This window comes from Drosophila erecta, unplaced genomic scaffold (genome assembly GCF_003286155.1).
Source record: "Drosophila erecta strain 14021-0224.00,06,07 unplaced genomic scaffold, DereRS2 tig00000021-arrow-pilon, whole genome shotgun sequence".
Lineage (NCBI taxonomy): Eukaryota > Metazoa > Arthropoda > Insecta > Diptera > Drosophilidae > Drosophila > Drosophila erecta.
This window is the reverse complement of record NW_020825198.1, coordinates 13531069-13547848: the sequence shown is the minus strand read 5'-3', so window position 1 is coordinate 13547848 and position 16780 is coordinate 13531069. Positions and strand designations below refer to the sequence as shown.

The 16780-nt window shown below is 44.1% G+C and overlaps 1 protein-coding gene across 1 annotated transcript in view; it reads right to left on the bottom strand.

The window, feature by feature from the left end:
* The window catches only part of LOC6545293 (protein slit), a 49871-nt gene that overhangs the window by 4109 nt on the left and 28982 nt on the right, over positions 1-16780 (bottom strand). Inside the window, exon 4 of the mRNA XM_001972596.3 lies at positions 9767-9982. The gene's annotated coding sequence lies outside the window, so the exon portion shown is untranslated. The remainder of the gene's footprint in view (positions 1-9766; positions 9983-16780) is intronic.

Genomic DNA, 16780 nt, shown 5'->3' with positions numbered 1-16780 from the left:
CTGTGCTCCTCAACCCGGCCAAGTCGGCACACATGTCAGCCAAAGGACCAACGACAGCAACCCTTTGTGTCAACTGGCAGGTCCCCAAAGTCAGACCCTGGCCCCAAAACGCAACCCCCATTTAAGTCCAGCTCCCTTAAAGCCACCACTCCCCATGGATCTCGGAACAGGCCAAAGATATGCCGCATAGTTGGGGCCAAACTTAAAAAACAACTTGCACTTTGTTTGCTTTGGGGACATATATCAGCTCCGGGGCTGATGGGCAACATTGAGCAGGAGGTGGAGGAGCTGGGATCTGGGGACAACTGGCAGAACAAAACTTAATTTAGCGCGGCAACTGCGAGAAGTTCAAGGATGGGGCGCCGAAAAAGGATATCGGCACTGGGCGTCCCCAAACGGGCTATAAAATAAATAAAACAAAGGCGAAATTCTTTTTCCTTTGTTGTTTTTTTCAAAGGCAGGGAGAGGGCTGAAAAAGACAAAGGATGTGTCGTCCCCCTTTTTCATATTTTTCAACTTTACGCAGTGTGGGCGTGGCTGGGCCCCAAAGGCGCTATGAAAATAATCATAGATGTGGGTCAGAACTTCAGAGCGACGGGGAGCGACCAAAAGGATATAACTTCCATCCCCTGGAACTCTCGCTTTTTATTATGTAAATATCACATAAACACCCGGGAGCAGCCATCATATGAACGAAGGCCGCAAAAAATGCCACTCGTGGAGGGTCCTTCCTGGCCTTATCCCGGTCCCACTTCCGGCTCCTCATCATTATCATGCATATGCCATAAAGCAACTTGTTGAGGCAGGGAGCTCCGCCTCGAAGAACAAACAACCGACAACATTTTCGGGCGAATAAAAACAAAAACTGTGAAGTTTTCCTCTGTTCGCCGGCCCAGCTGCTTGAAATGCATATGGGTGATGATGGGTATGGGAAAATCATATTTAAATTGCTAAAATCCTGTTAAATGGCCAACGCGATACCGCAGGCCTGCTTTTCAATGAGCTCGCAGCCACGACCTGTCGGGAAGTTCACAAGTTATCAGCAGGGTTAGGATGGCTCTGGTGCTTTTTTTTGAGGTGGGTTATAGGAAGTGAAAACCTCAGAGCAATCTGAGTTATACTTTAGAATTTAGAACCACAATAATATGGTTACATGGGTTATCTTTATGACTTGCCATTACAACTAACTTTGAACTATGTGCAAAAAGTGAGTGTTAACTAACGAATTAGTTTATCTGCAGATTGCGGTTGCCTTGACTAGTGCTATAACTGCTGCTCGTTCTTTAATTAAATTCTTTACAGAACTCTGCTAAATAGCAATGGTCGAACACCCCAAGGATGCAGCTATTTAAATTTCGCTTTTCCCCCTGCAACCTTTCCATCCCCATCCATTGAAAGTATGCCCTTAATATTTTATGGTCTGGCGCTGAGATTTTATTCGGCTGCTTTTGTTGCCTTTTCAGGACATTTTTATTCGGTTTGCTGCTGTTGCTGAACTCATTTATTAGTTCCGTTCGTGTCCGACTTGCACTTTTTGACCCCTCCGGTCACTTTTCCCCACCAATGACTGTATCTCTTCGAGCATTGTTGCAAATGTTTGCCGTTGGAACTTTGTACAGTGCACAAAAACTACAACCTATGACTTCTAATTACTCATTATATCACGTTTCATTTGATTCTGTTATATTTATATAGCCTGTTACATTTAAAGTAGTTCTACAAAGTTCTTTCGACTTAACTTAAATACGTCTTATTTGCGTTTTGCAGTGCATTGCGTTTGCATTGATATGAAACTTAGAAACTTACTATAATTTGTGGAATTTATTCTATTTATGTGCCTCTGAATACAGCATTGATTTTCTTCGAGTGGCTGAGAGTACAACAGCCTGGTGGCCATGGCCCAAAAAGAGGGGCTTGCGGGTGGACAAACCTCTTTTTATTGTATCTGTCTGGTGCCGTTTTCTGGTCCGTCTTTTGTCGGTTTTTGGTACCCGGATTTCGGTTTTGCTTTTCCACTGGCCCAGCGCTATGACTTCCGCCTCATTGCCCCGCCCACCGCCTACCGCCCACCGCACGACCACCCCCTTTTAACACTTTCTGTTGTTGCTTTTTGTTTAGTCTAGAGATAGTTTTTTTGTATTTTTTTTTTTTTTGAAAATTTGCCAGCACAAAAAAGAATCATTTGCCACAACTTTTCTGTTGCAGTTGCTGGAAATTGCTAAATAAATGCATGTTTCTGATTTAATGGTAGACAAAGCAAAAGTGGGGGGAAATGGAAAAGAGTTGGCAAGTACAGTTGTGCCCGTGGCGAACTCAGTTTCCCCTTTTATCTGTGGCGAGCGGAAAAAGTTTGACGGTGCTTAAAAATAGCATCGGAATCGACGGGTCCATAATGGTTTCCAGGTTTCAGCTGGCCTGGCCCAATTTCCTTTTTCCTCCCATTTTCCACGGCCCCCTGCGCACAAAAAAACTTGCTCAACTCGAGCCATCAACGTCGGCAATAAACTTCAACTTTGCCTGTTTGCTAAATGTTTAATATTTCAAAGTAACGCCAGCCAATATCCTAAGACCTTAAACCAGAAACCCCGGGGCTTACAAAGAAAAACCCCTTCCCTGGGCGTTATTTATATGACAATTTCGCTTGAGCGCGCGTTAAAATATCGCCGACAATATTTTATGCTCAATGCCTTGCTTCATGTTTTGCCAACATTCCCCTGCAGGTCCTGTCCCACCCCGCCCCCATCCGTTCGCTATGATAAACTTGGCAAATTTATCCTGCTTTGTGCCATACGTCTTTTGGCACAGTTTCCGTTCGAGACATGTAGCGAGCTGCCTCCACCCGACTTGCACTATTTGCACTATTTGCACAGTTTACAGTTTCAGTTGTAGCTGCGACTTCTTCGACTGGGCGAGATACTTTTTGTGTGCATCTGCAAGATACTTTTTCCCGCCGCCGCGGCCAGACCAAATATTTGCCATCGCAGGAGCACAAAACAAAGACGTCGCAGGCTCACGCACAGCCAGCTCCAAATTGGAAGCGCTATTTGGGGCACCACCACTGTGGCAACCACCCATTGCCCAGCCACCTTCCTCCCCAGTGGAGGCCAGAGCTGAAGGCTGTGTGCCAGTGAAAGTCGCCGCGGCAACAGCCACTCGTCTGTGAAATAGAAAACGAAACAATAGATGGCTGGGTGGTTTCTGTATTTGAGTGGGTGGGTGGGGCGTAACAGCTTACGGAGAGTGGCCGCCAGGGGGCGCTTGCCAATTGCGCATCGTCACACATGTTACTTCAATTTTCAGTAATGGTAATCGGGCACAAGTTTCAGTTGCATTCCCATTCTCCAATCAGCAATTGGGCTTGGATTTCGATTCGGAATTTGGCGCACGAACTGAACTGAACGCTGTCTGCTTCTCCATTTCTGCAGCTGATTTGTGTTTATGAACCGCAAAAGCTACACGGATATGGAGTAGATGTGATTGGGAAAGGGGCAGACTATAATCAGTTCGGAGAAGCTAATTTTCGGGGAGTCAAGCTTAATGGATACATGTGTGCGAAGCCACTCTCAAACGATGAAAATTATCTTGCTATGGGTGAGAGTGACCTCAATCCGAGTACTAGTTATAGTTTCGTACACGCGAGTTAGGTGCAGCAAAGATTAGATGCATCTGGGTGCTCAGTGGTTCTCTGTAAACCACAGGTATCAAAAGATGGTTTAATACTACCACTTACGTCAAAAAATATTGCTTTATATTTAAGTAGTGAGCAATTATACGTCCAAGCTTAAAACATTGTTGAAATTGCCACTAGGCTATTATGAAAAAGTTGTACTCTACTTTCTGAGCTTCCAAAAAGGTCCTGTGGTCACGGCCACACCTCCTGGGGCTGCCCCCACTTTTTTGCAGGTTCAACACCCCGAAATGAGCGGTTAAAGAGGCGCCCCAGTGAGCTGGCTCATTTGTTGGTTCTGTTCTGGTTGCGAGATGGCAGGAAGAAGTCCCTCGCCGGCAATCTCCTCTGCCCACCAGAATATCCGCCAACCAACAGGAGCAATGCGGCGCTTCGGATTCAAAAGTATTTTATGGCCCCCTTGAACATTGAGACTAGGCGACGGCGACGGCGACGGAAAAAACCGGAGGAGGATGACAAAGAGGATGATGTCGACGACAAGCCAAGAATTTGGCAAAGTTGGAACTACGACGATGCTTTTATGGCATAATTCCTAGCACCTCCATCGCCGTTCCCGCATCTCTGTTTGTTTTTACAGCCTGGCCAAAAAGTTGGCCCAAAGAGGAAGAGAGCGAGCGAGAATTGGCACTGCAAGAAAGTAAAGAGTAATACCCAAAGCAGTCATAAAGTAAACCAAATATTTTACATATAAACGACCGCAAGACGACGTCGTCGTGGAGGTTTTTCCTCGCCCCCAGACGACGTCGCCATTTTAGCCATAATTTTCCAGCCATCTCGTTGCCGTGGCTTTGCTCCCTTGGCTTTCTGCCCAGAAAGCGGCGACAGCCGAAAGTAGGTAAAAAAGTTTCGCCCATCGACCTTGCCATCCAGCGGTGTCCCGCCCTTTTAGCACTTCCGTGTCTGGGAGTTTAAAGCCAAGACAAAGTTATACTCGCATGTGGCAGACAATAAATCCCGAGCTATTGATCCTTGCTATATGTCTTAAACAAATTTATACGGCAAGCGGAAAACTAACCCATATACCCCGGACTTGTTCAGGAATCTAGAGCAGAGTGGGCTGTGCTTTTATTTTCCTTTTGATAAACGCGCATATGGCGCCATTACAGCATGTCGAACATAAACTTGCCAGCGAATGCAGATGGCGAGAAGCCCCACAAAAAGGGGGGCTTTGGACTCGGTTTCTGGGTTCCGACATGCCATTTAGCGTCGAGGGCTTTAAAATTAAGGCGCGATAGTGGGGGTTTTACTACAAACACGGCTTAGGCAAGTTGAGACATAAATTCTGTGTGTGGCGAGTGGCGTTGCAAGGAGCAGGGAGGTTCACTGAGGTTGCCCCAAATGCTGGGTTAAAGGAGCACTTTGGGCAGAGACAGAGCGCATAAAATGGTTCGATAGCGGCGAGTTCAAGAATGAGCAGCTAGTCGGCAGATGCATTTGTAGAGTGTAACTAAGAAAACTCAATTCTAGTAATTACTGTGGCAGAAAGATTTGAAACCATGGGTTTCTGTTTATATCTCCGAACAGTTTACTATGAGTACCAGAGGTAACTCAATGGAGCTCAATCCACCCCCACTTTCTTCTGGTGTTGTGTGCACAGGACTTGGGACCATTAGCGAGCCTCGTAACTCTAGAAGCCAGATCCTTTCGGCCGAACTCCCGTTTCAAGTGCCGAAAAGTTTGCGGAGCTCTAAGCCAGAGCAAATTAAATTGCCATTGCCAGGGCAAAATAATTTTTTCCGCCACCGCTTGCGTTTCTTTTCTCCATTAGATGGGATAAAGTTGGCCAACTTTCGGCATCATTTCTGCTGCCGCTTATCGACAAAAGTCAGCAAACAGATCGGATTTGTATTTAAATTAAGCATTACGCAGTGAAAAGGTAAAGGGCGCTAAATGAAAACGGGCCAACTGGATAAGGCCGAAAACGCATGCACTTGGGAATGCTGGGCTCCAATCTTACTGACTTTATAACTAAAAAGTATTTTTTAATATATTATATTATATATATTATTTTTAAAAATTATAAGTTGGGGAGTTATCTTCTGAATAGTCAACAATTTTCGGAAATTGTTGGGTATTTAGTTGCCAACATTTTCCGCTGCATAAAGGACTTGGCGCGAAGAATGGCTTGAGCGCCTTACAACGGCATTTGCTGACAGGCATTAGGAAAGGACTATTCGCGACAAAGCCTCCCCTCCTCAGCCCCTTTGTTGCTGACTCAACAAGCAGAAGGAAGTTGGGTGGTGGGCGGTGTTTGGTGCATACCTGCAGCTGGACTTAGTGGCCTGGACAGCAGCGCTTCCGCTTCCATGTCGTGGCCCATAAATCTCCTCCAAATCGCGGCCAGGCGCAAAGTGCACCACAAAATGGTGAAAATTGCACGGCAAGGATATGGCGGGGGCGGGGGCGGGGGAAGGACAGAGACAGTCGGGGAGAAGAGCGAGACAAGGCTCTAAGCGGGCAGCTTACACTGTTCCACTCGGTTTGGGGTTAACTGGGGTTCAGGCTGCTCTCAGTTTCGCTCGGGTTTGGTTGGCTGTGCGTAAATTTAGTACCCTGGAAATTTAGTTTCGCAGTTGCGGTGATTTACTCGGCCGCTGCTGTCCTACGGAAAAGCACAGTGTGGCGGGTGTACGGAAGTAATTTTAAATTAGTTAATAATATATTAGTGGGGCTGGTCGGGAAACCCTCTACCCTCAGTGAAAGTTGTATAATTTCTTGAACAATATTATATTCCTTATATTATATTAGCAGCCAAAGCTAACTTTTTGGTTAAATGAGAGGTGGGAGTGCAGATTGGGCCCACTAGTAATGCGCTTTCCATTCCACTGTGCATTTAAAATGTTCCATATTGTTTGCATTTGCTTTTAAATTTCCACGCTCAACATTGTAGACCATGAAGTACGAAAAAAGTGTAAAATAAGTCTCAACTTTTTGCCTACTGCCCCCCCTTCCCCTTTCCTCCTTTCTCCCTTCCTCCGTCGGCGCTGCGCTCCCCGGTGAATTTAACATGAGGCAAGGCCGTTGGGAGGTGGGTCTCAGTGGGCGGCGGGTGGTGGGTGCAACGGGACAGCAGCACATGTGTGCAGAACTCAACGTGGCTGAAAAGGAGGGCGAGGGGTCGGAAGGGGAGGAGGTAGGGGCAAGGGGCAGCGTGGTTTTTTGCTTTAAGCAGCGCCATTGTTTATGCGCCGAGCTCAAAGCGAGGGGGACGAGGGGTAGATAACTACACATAGGAAAAAAGGGATATATAAATATAAATATATGTACCTTTTCCTAAAATGAGAAAACAATTTTTTGGCAGGAGGAATAATTATTTCTATGTTAGCTAATTGATAAAGATTCTGTCTAAGTAGCATTCATCTTTTGCTTTAAAACGTTCTTTCAAAAATATTTCATATTAAACCCCTTTCAGCTTGAAAACAAAATGTATTATTTGTGATCTTAAGAGGCAGAACCATTAGAGCTAGCTGCGTTTTTCTCTCAGTGCAAGCATGGCGAGAGCTAACCAGACTCATTTAAAGAGAGACCCCGAGACATGAGTTAAGTGCGATGGCGAAATTTATGCGAAGAATGCAGCAGCAGCAATATGTGCAACGGCAGCAGCAGCAGCAGCAACTCTGCAGCACTGCAACACTGCAACAGCAGCAGCAGCAACAGCAGAAGCAACAACAGCAGAAGCAGCCACATCAAGCGAACCACATGGTCGGCAAGCATTTTTCTTCGTCCTGTTTGTTTTTGGCAGCACCCAAAAAAGGACCAACAGGGGAGCAGGACGATACTTTTGCTCATTTTTTCCTGGCCGGTGAATAATGTTCAACGTGCGTGTGTGTGTGCTGGGGACAGGAAAAGTATTTGCGAGTGAAAAGTCTGCAGTTGCCTGTGTGATGTGTGAATAAGTAAGCTTTGTAAGAAGTTTTTCATTTCCCGCTTTTTCCTCTTTGTCTGCCGCTCATCTCATCTCTCATTCGCCACCATTCTCGGCAATTTTTCAGTTTTCCCCCATTGTTTCAAAGGGAAACGTGTGGCAGGCATACGGAAACTTAATAAGATTTTAATTGAAGCGCAAGAATTTAATTAATTTAATTATGAATACATAAGCCGAAGACGGCCAGAGGAATGATATATGTACTTTATGTGAAGAAAGACGCTGAGCGCAAAAATACTTGGTCGCCGAGGAATGCAATAAAAAGGCAGATTTGATGAAATCATTTAGCAATTTTAAGAAAAAGCAAAGGGGTGGATTTCTCAAAGATATGAAGAAATGATCTGGAAATGTTGTGAAAAATCACAAAAGAGGGAAAGTGTTTCTTAATTTAAATGAAACATAAAAGGTGGGAAATTAAAAATCAGGACTAAAACTTAAGCACACAATATTTAATGGTGCACCTAAACACGCCATAATTACTTATCATATGTGCAGTGATATCTGCATTGTAACCAGTCTACACAAAAGTCACGTTCTTCGGCTGTTTTGTCACCTGAATGAGCGCATTTCAGGGGCTTTTTTAAGCGCGTTGCCATGGCTTAGTATTCACTTTTTTGGCGCGTTTCAAGTTGCCATACAAAAAATATGTATTAACTTCCGCATTCTGAACTGAATGAGCGAGTGCATTGGCCTGGGCAACAGAAGAACAATTGCGTGACAATTATGTTGCACATGCCAGAGTGTCTACTGTTGTCTAGTTAGATCTGCAAGCCCGTCATTCCTTGACTTAATTAAAACCAGACTTTTCGCCGGACGGCGAGTCATTAATTTAATTACTGCTTTCAATTAAATGCGAACGAAATGGCATTTCAAAGGCAACTGCAGCTGCATAAATCAATTGATTTGGCTCGCATGTCTTCTATATCATCGTCATTGAGCTTGATTCATTCATTTGAACACTTGTACATCTGTTCGCCCATGTTCGTTTATCAATTATTGCTTTTCGGAAAACGGGGGGAAATCAACAGAGCTTTCCCCTGCACAGTTGACCGACTTTGAGTTATTGTTGTTGCGCAGCTTGTTTTGTTTGATTTTCATTAAGTCTGGCCCCTTGCAGTTTTCAGATCTTGTTGCAAGTTCCCAGTTGCAAGTTGCCGGTTGCCGGTTGCCAGTTGCCAGTTGCTGTTGCTGTTGCTGTTGCTATTGCAATTACTTGCGTCATTAAACCGGCGACCATTCAGCCCAAGCTCTCGAGTTCCAGAGTTCGGGCCCGAGTTCGAGTTCTCCCCGGGTCATTCTCCTGATCCCCTGGGTGATTTATATTACTTTGCCAAGTTTTCACAGTCGCCAACGATTTTCAATTGAGTTGCCCGCTCTGTTTTGCCAACATTAACAACTTGCAATTAGTGTGCATATGTTGTTGCTGCCGCGGATTTAAGTAGTTGTGGTTAACCCCCAAAAGGCACGTAATTTGCGGAGTCAAAGTCCCATTGGTTGGGTAAAAGTTTGCAAAACTTGTATTGGATTGCTTTAAAGAATTAAAAAATGAGCAATAAGGTTCAGTGAATTAAACAAGTAGCGAAAATGACTTCAAGTTCTTGACGTTAAATGGCTTCTAAGCGTTTCAGTTTTAAATTATGTTATTTTCCCACTCACAATATCTGTTAATCTCATGCAAATGATTGATATATGTAATACATTTAATTTTTGTATTTATTTATTTTTTCGTATCCAATTACCATTAAAAAGGTGGGTGGTTGCGCAGTCTGGCTTACCATTTGTATGATATAAATGCTGCAGAATTAATTCATAAGCCCCCTATCATAACAAATGCTAACCGTAATCCCCAAATTTCAATGCATTTGCTAAAAAACCTGAAACCGAAATCAAAAAATTCGCAACGAAACTGCAAAAAACGCAGTGGCGACAAAAACCGCGTGCCAAACGCGTCAGACGGCGCGTTTAAAACCGCAATGCGACAGCAGGGGCGCAGGGGGGCTGGAAAATGGTGAAGGGGGCTTAGGATTGACAGGGAGCTGTGCCCAATTAATTGTTGGATTTAGCAGAAAATGAAATGAAGTAAGTGACGACATCAATGCGAATTAAAATTATTGTCACCGTTGTTGTAATGCAATCAGTTTCGATTTGATTACCTTTAATTGACTTTTCAGCACCGTTGAATCAGCGACTGTGGCGTCGGCAGAGGCAGCGTCATCAGCATTTAACACTTTTTGCCGCCGCTCATTAACAATTCAAACTGTGTGCTTTTGACCCACTCCGACCTGCTGGTGGCTTAATTTATTTTATTTTATTCAATTCAATTCCAATGCCGGAACTTGTTGTCAAACATATTGTTGTTGGAGGGCCGCCTGCAACGAGAATAATGTGCAAAAAACCATAAATTATTTAATCCAGCTGCAGCAACATCGTAAATTGTTAATAATATGGCAAAGAGGTTTGTATGTCGGCAATTTATGATTTGCTTAAAATATTCATTTAAATGCTTTCCCAGTAAAATCGCTCTGGGGACACCCACATTTTACATAATATCCATTTTTTGCGTGCGTTCTTTTTTGCTCCCGTTGCCAGCAATTTTCTTGAATAATTTCAGTTTTAATTATTTATTTATATTTATGCCTTAATGGCTCGATGGAGCGATGATATCGATTTTCCATATTTCCATTTGCCGAAACACTTGATTACATTTAAAATCATGCATTAATTAGATTTTTTTCCCTTAATGCGTTTCGAACTTAACTCCCGTCCGAGTTTGGCTAGATAAACTCTAGATAATTATTTAATATTCAATTACTCAAACAGCAATTTCGCATTTGAATAAGTTCCCATTCGGCGGTAAAAAAGCGTTTAACAAATTGTTCGCTCTTAATTAATAAATTGTTTGCTGTGCAATTTGGCTGTGCAACTGTTTTCGCCACTGAAATATTTCCGCAATTTAATATGCTGCAAAAGGAGCCACGGAGGTGAGCCACCATAAAGCAAATGTGAGCCTCGGCCGCAGCATAAAAATACACTATGCGAGTATATATCTGAAAATGTGGAAAGCCAAGGCACATACTAGGGAAAATGCAAAATGCCGGGGCTCGCCTATTGCCCCTGGGAAACTGTCCCTTGTCTGGTCCCCCGACTCCCGATCCTTTTCTCCTGGAGCAGCCGGTGTCCCTTGTCTTTGGGCTCATGGCTCCTGGCTCTCGGGCCCGGACTCGGGCTCGGTCTCCATACATGGCAAGTGTTGTAAGTATGTGCTTAAATACGCATTTATTCATACAAATATGGCCAGAAGGCGTCTGCGGCAACCGCAGAAAGCATCAGCATCAGCATCAGCATCAGTAGCCGAGAGCAGTTGGAGTCGCAGCCGGCAGAACAATAAAAGCGAGTTGTGCACACTGGCTGTCGAATGCGAGACATCCTAGCATTATTGCACACACTTCATTTGTTAATATTAAATGAGTGGCCGAACAACCAATTTTGTACGCCTTATATCGTTTGTATTATTAAAAGTTTGCTTTTCTTGGCAGCTTTAACACACATCCTTATGTTTATTGCCTTATTTTGGGACTCTTAAATTTGCTGCGTGCCAGCATGCCCCATGCTACCCCGCGGTCACTCGGAATGGCAAAACGCAGAGCGAACGAATTTCCATGTCGTCGTCGTTGTCGTTGTCGTGGTTGTTGCTCGTTAGTTGCGCATCTGATTTGCCCGTCGAGGGAAGAGGCACGGAAGGGGGGTGGTGGGGCGCCACAGGATGCGGACCCAGTGCTGGACCCCTGGTTGGTAACCCCGCGGGCTCCTTGGCCACGCGAACATGGCGCAAATGTGACAAATATGGTCATGAAGTGTGCAAGTGACAAGTCCAACATACTTACAAATTTTCATGAGGACCACTAAGCTCGCCGACTGAGGGCCAGAGCGGCATTCCTCAGCGTTTTCAAATATATGTTAATGATGCCGCAGGAGCGGGGGGCAGGGGGCAGATGGCAGGGGGGCAGGGGACACACACACAATGACTTCCAGTTTTTCGCCACGGCATTTTCCCTGTTTAGTTGGCCAAACGTATTTCCTGTCTTTCCGCCGCTCACCCAACACCTCTTCAGCTGTTTTTATTTTAACGATTTTCCCCGTTTCTTTCGCAGCCTTTGTTCGGCAAATAAAAAAGTGATTTGAATATGTGCAAACTAATGCCGCTGTTGATGAGCTGGCGCTTTTTTCGCCAGCTCGCTTCGCAAATTAAATTTCAATTTCAATTTTGAACGGAAGCGGTTTGAACAGGGATTTCTTTCTTTCATTCTTCGGCTCTAATGCGATTTAGATAGCTTTGGGATTTTAATTGGCGGGCAGAAACACAAAAAACACAACAAATGGGGTACGATGAGTAAGAGATTTACGCCATTGGTTATGTGAAATTTTAGAGAGTCAAATCGCATTACCGATTACAATTTACCCAAGAACTGTCAATTTGTAAGAAGTGTTTTTGCAGTGTCTGTAATCCCAGCTCTTATTTCATTTTCTTTCCCACAATGATTAATCGATTGACTTGTCGCTATCCTTGTTAATCCCAACAGGAAGTGCGTGTCTTAGCGCCAAACGAGAACGTCTTAAAAGGGTAAGAATAAACGGCTGAAAAATCAGTCATCTCGCTGCATCCTCCAGCGCATGTCCATTTTCCAACCACGGACAGGAAATGACAACGAGCTGACCGAGCATACAAGAAATCAAACCACTTGCGAGCCAGCAAAAACAAGGAGCAACTCCAGCCATGGTCAGCAGCAATCAACGTTGCATGCCACATGCAAGGGGCTCCTAAAATCAAACGTCCAAGTTTTCCGATCCGAAAACTCATTTAAGGTAGGTACGCATCGAGCGAAGTGGGGGATTTCCAGTACTTTCTCACACAGAAAATAATAATCTAAACAAGTTTTACCAATGAATTTTTTTGAACCAAAATAGTTCGTCTGAACAACTGACTAAAAAGAGAAAATGCTATTTTTGTGGAAAATCGCTACAACGCTTAGCAGAAACATTTGGAGTTGACTGCTGTTAATTATTTCTCCCTGTGTACGCACGCACTTAGCTTGTCCCCCTCGTCGAAACTCTAAACAACAAAATCCGTCACGAAAATTACATAATTACCTGCAATAAATTGTAATTACGTACTTCGGCAACATTTCGCTTAGATAAACGCTTTTCCATGTCGCTGTCTGGGTGCTCTGTGTGTTTATTTTTCGCTTTTGGTCGCTTTTCCATTTCGGTTTCATTTCGCCCAGTACGACGACATTGACTTTGCTCCGTCCGCTGGCATAAATTAGACTGAGCAATTACAACAACAGTCAGTCTGAGGTGGCAATGTCAAGGGGCGTGGCGCAGGGAGCCGCACGTTTCTGGATCCCAAAAATAGCACTCTATACAGGCAGCATTATCCAACGTCCAACGTCCAACGTCCAACATCCAACGCCCCCAGGCACTAAAGTCATTTATACCGATTTGTGGGTGGTCAGAGATTTGGCAAGCGGACAAAATCATGCCCAGAGGACTTTGGCAGAATAAATCTGAGTAAATTTATAATTTAATTTCCACGCGAGTGTCCTCGAAGTCGGAGCTCAGACATTAGTAACCCCATTTGATGTGGAGCAAGTTTCAGATAGAATCCGATGGAATCTCGGCCCCCATGAATCATGCATTGGATCGAATGCCAAATTATACCACTAGACCGCTGGAGAGTGGCCGAGGAAAATATGCATATATTTGACAAATTGAGTTGGAATCGATAAATAATAATTGAAGGCGGGTGTGCAGAGGCCAGAAAATGACTGTAGATGGAACAGATACAATTGGGGGACGAAAGCGAGGTAGACACTCTGTCTCGGCTTACCCATAAAAGCAATTTCAATAAATAAACAAATTGGGTCAATGCAACCGGCAGCCAGGGAGTGAGATACTCGCACACAAATACTGAAATCGAGCGACAGTAAAGTATCTGCAAAAAAAGCATTCGACACTGACCAAATCTGCCGTTTTTGGGCCTCATTAGGGTGAACCAAAATCACAGCCACCCACTGTGCTCTCATTTGTTATGAGCACAAAATGAGTGAGCTGAACAAAAAGTCATTTGGTCAGCTATTTCGAGCGAATTATGCATCCGAAAAAAAGCGTTGACCATAAACTAGTTTTTGGCTCTTTGGTCGGCTGCATATTAAAGTTTATCAAGCACCAGATTTGCATATTTAAGCACAATCATGTCGAGTAATCAACTTTGAACTATATAAATTTACGCTCCGCATTTCCTACACAACAATCTATTTCATTGGGCATTGGGAGCTCACAAATAAAATCACGAGCCAAATTTAAAATGCAAAATCAATGGGAAATAAATGCGCATAACGTTTAGCGTAATTACGGATCGCCAGCCAATGCAAATCCTCCATATGAGTCAATGTAAACATGCATCTATATATTTAAACACGGAGGAATGTTTCCCTTGATAAGCAGGGCAGAGTGAATTTTTATAAAAATTTATTGCTAAGGTTAATTGGCTGCTGATGCTTGTGCGAGGCGATGACATAATGATCTTTATTTATATATAAAGACGCAAAGTTTAATCTTTATAAATTCCTCGTTTCACCAATCGCAGTTTCCCCTGAAATCATGCATAATCTTTCAAATCCAAAGGTGTGCTGCTCGTTGGGCAATGATTAATTTTAGCTTTGAACCTTTCAGGTGCCAAACAACACTGCTAATTTGCATCTTTTTGGCTGAATCTCATGGCTTAAAACTTTGCAAAAATAAATAAATCAGCTTACCTCGCAGCTTAGCAAATAGTATCTTACATACGAGTATCTTACGCGACTGTAGAACAGTTCGTAGCTCAACTTGACCAGTCATATGTGACTTGGGCTAATTATGCCCTGCTAAGCCTGAAATGAGTTGGGCTTATCAGCGGATTTCCATTTCCTACTGATGTTGCTGCGTTTTTTGCCCGATATAATCTTCCGCTTCGTTAATGTCCGCAGCCTGCCATCCTGGCCGCGGCATAACTTTTATTTGCAGGCCATTAAACATTTAGGACCACGCCCCTTAATGTCACTAAAAGCGCTGTTTGGCGGCAGCGGGAAGCGCGGAGTGGGGGGAGCTTTGCATAAATCGATCTGAGGTCTGAGCCTGTCTCCGGCTATTTACTTATTTATCACAATGACCCAGCCCTATTCCCAGCCCGTCGAGCAGACCACACACAGCGTAATAGTTCCCGAGCTCGTCCCTCTTTTTTCAGTCCTTAGGCTGGTCCTCCATTAGGCCGCTGTTTGCCTTGATAATGTTTCCAGGGGCGGGAGTGGGGCTGAATGGGACTCAAGTTGGTCAAGACGTCGCTGCCTTTTTGTCATTTCAGTTGTGTTTACTAAGCGGAAACACGGAAAAATAAATATATATGCTAGTGGGTATTTATATATATTTGCACACCTCCCCCAGTTGCTAAAATAAGGCCTAGTTCTGACTTGCGACTCCTGAATCCTCGGTTCTGCGAGTGCTCCTAAGCAAATAATTTATTTATGGGCTTGTTTACTTGTTCCGGCTCGGCGGGATCTGAGTCGGCTTCTTTTGTCATGTTTGCCAAGGGCTTAGTAGGTGGCAGTTCTCGAATTCGCTTTATAAATAAGAAATCAATTGATTTTATTTACAACTCTTGAGGCGCTTAGCCATTCGGGCTTTTCGGAAATTGAACCACTCTATGATGAAGTTGATTCCACGTGAATATGGTTCCAGCGAATCGGAATCGAGAATCGCAAGCTGCTCTTTCGCCTTAATAAGAGTGTTTACATTCGATACTGCTGCATTCGCAAACGCACTTCGCATTGAGTAATCAAATGTCGGCTGGGTGCAAACTGTTTACTCCGGGGTTTTCTGGGAATAACTGGTTGCGAAGTGGAAGTGTTGCAAATTTATCTGCAGGGCCATGCAAATTTTTCCCTTTTATTTGCCCCGTTTAGGTTCGCTGCAGAAAAGGGGGACAAACCCAAAGGAAAAAAAAATCGGAAACGAGCAGGGGAATGGAAAAGGCCAGCACAGTTTTCCATTAGCAAATGCAACCACAAAAGCTTGGCTGTATCTCGCCCATTCTATATCCACATCTCGCCTGCTTTCGGGGTCTCTCGCTCTACTAATTCCGAACCAATAATTTGCACTTAACTGCCAGAGTTTCTGGCTGGGTCCTCGCTCCTGGTTGCAGCTTCTGTCATACGAAATTCCCTTTTATAAAACATTTTTTCCCAGACCTTTCCTTTTCCTTTTTTGTTTTTTTGTTTTTTGGCCTGTTCCGCTGACAAATTCTGGCAGAAAGTTTGTGTTTGAGGGCTTAACATTATGTGCTTGACTCTGTGGTTCGAGCTGACTGCATTCGCTGGTTACAAATATCCGACTGATGAAAGTCTATCAGCCAGAGCGTGAATCGAAGTTAAAGTTGAACTATCTCTGCATTTACATCTGCCATCTGCCATCTGCCATCTGCCATTGATGGGGCAGGAAGAGCGAGGGCAGCTAGGATTTCCGTGGCCATCCTGTTCCATTTTGACCCCGACACCAAACACACAAGTTATTATTTACTCTGGCAATAGTGGAGTGTTCGGGGAACAGGATGCAGAGCTCCTCCAGCTCCAGTTTGCCACTCAATTGACGCTCGATGGAGTCCGTTGCCCATCCTCCGCAATTTCCCCCGGGCTGTTGTCGGCCTGCCAAGTGTTGTCGTGTTGACTTGGCTTCCAAACCAAGTCTTCCCTCACTCTGACTCCACTCCACTCCTGATTCCCACTCCTTTTCGAGCTCCTTCTCCTTTACCATTTCAGTTTTCCACTTGGTGTTCCCTCAAGTCCACAGGGCTGTTCCTAGTTATTTTCATGTATAATTCTACGTACAGGGTAAGAATACATTTTAAAAATGGTCCCTGCTTTCAACCCAGCAAAGCTAAGAATTTATAACAACATTTGTAAACCAAACTAATAGAAAATATCAAATATTAATAAAAAAAAAGTTCTAGGGATAGCACTATTTGAAATATTTTTCTCCGTGCAAAGATGTAGCTTCAATCATGCTTGACTTTTCAATTCCCCCAACTTTTTGCATTTAAGTTCCCTAGAATTCGGGTTTGTTTATTTTTTCTAAGG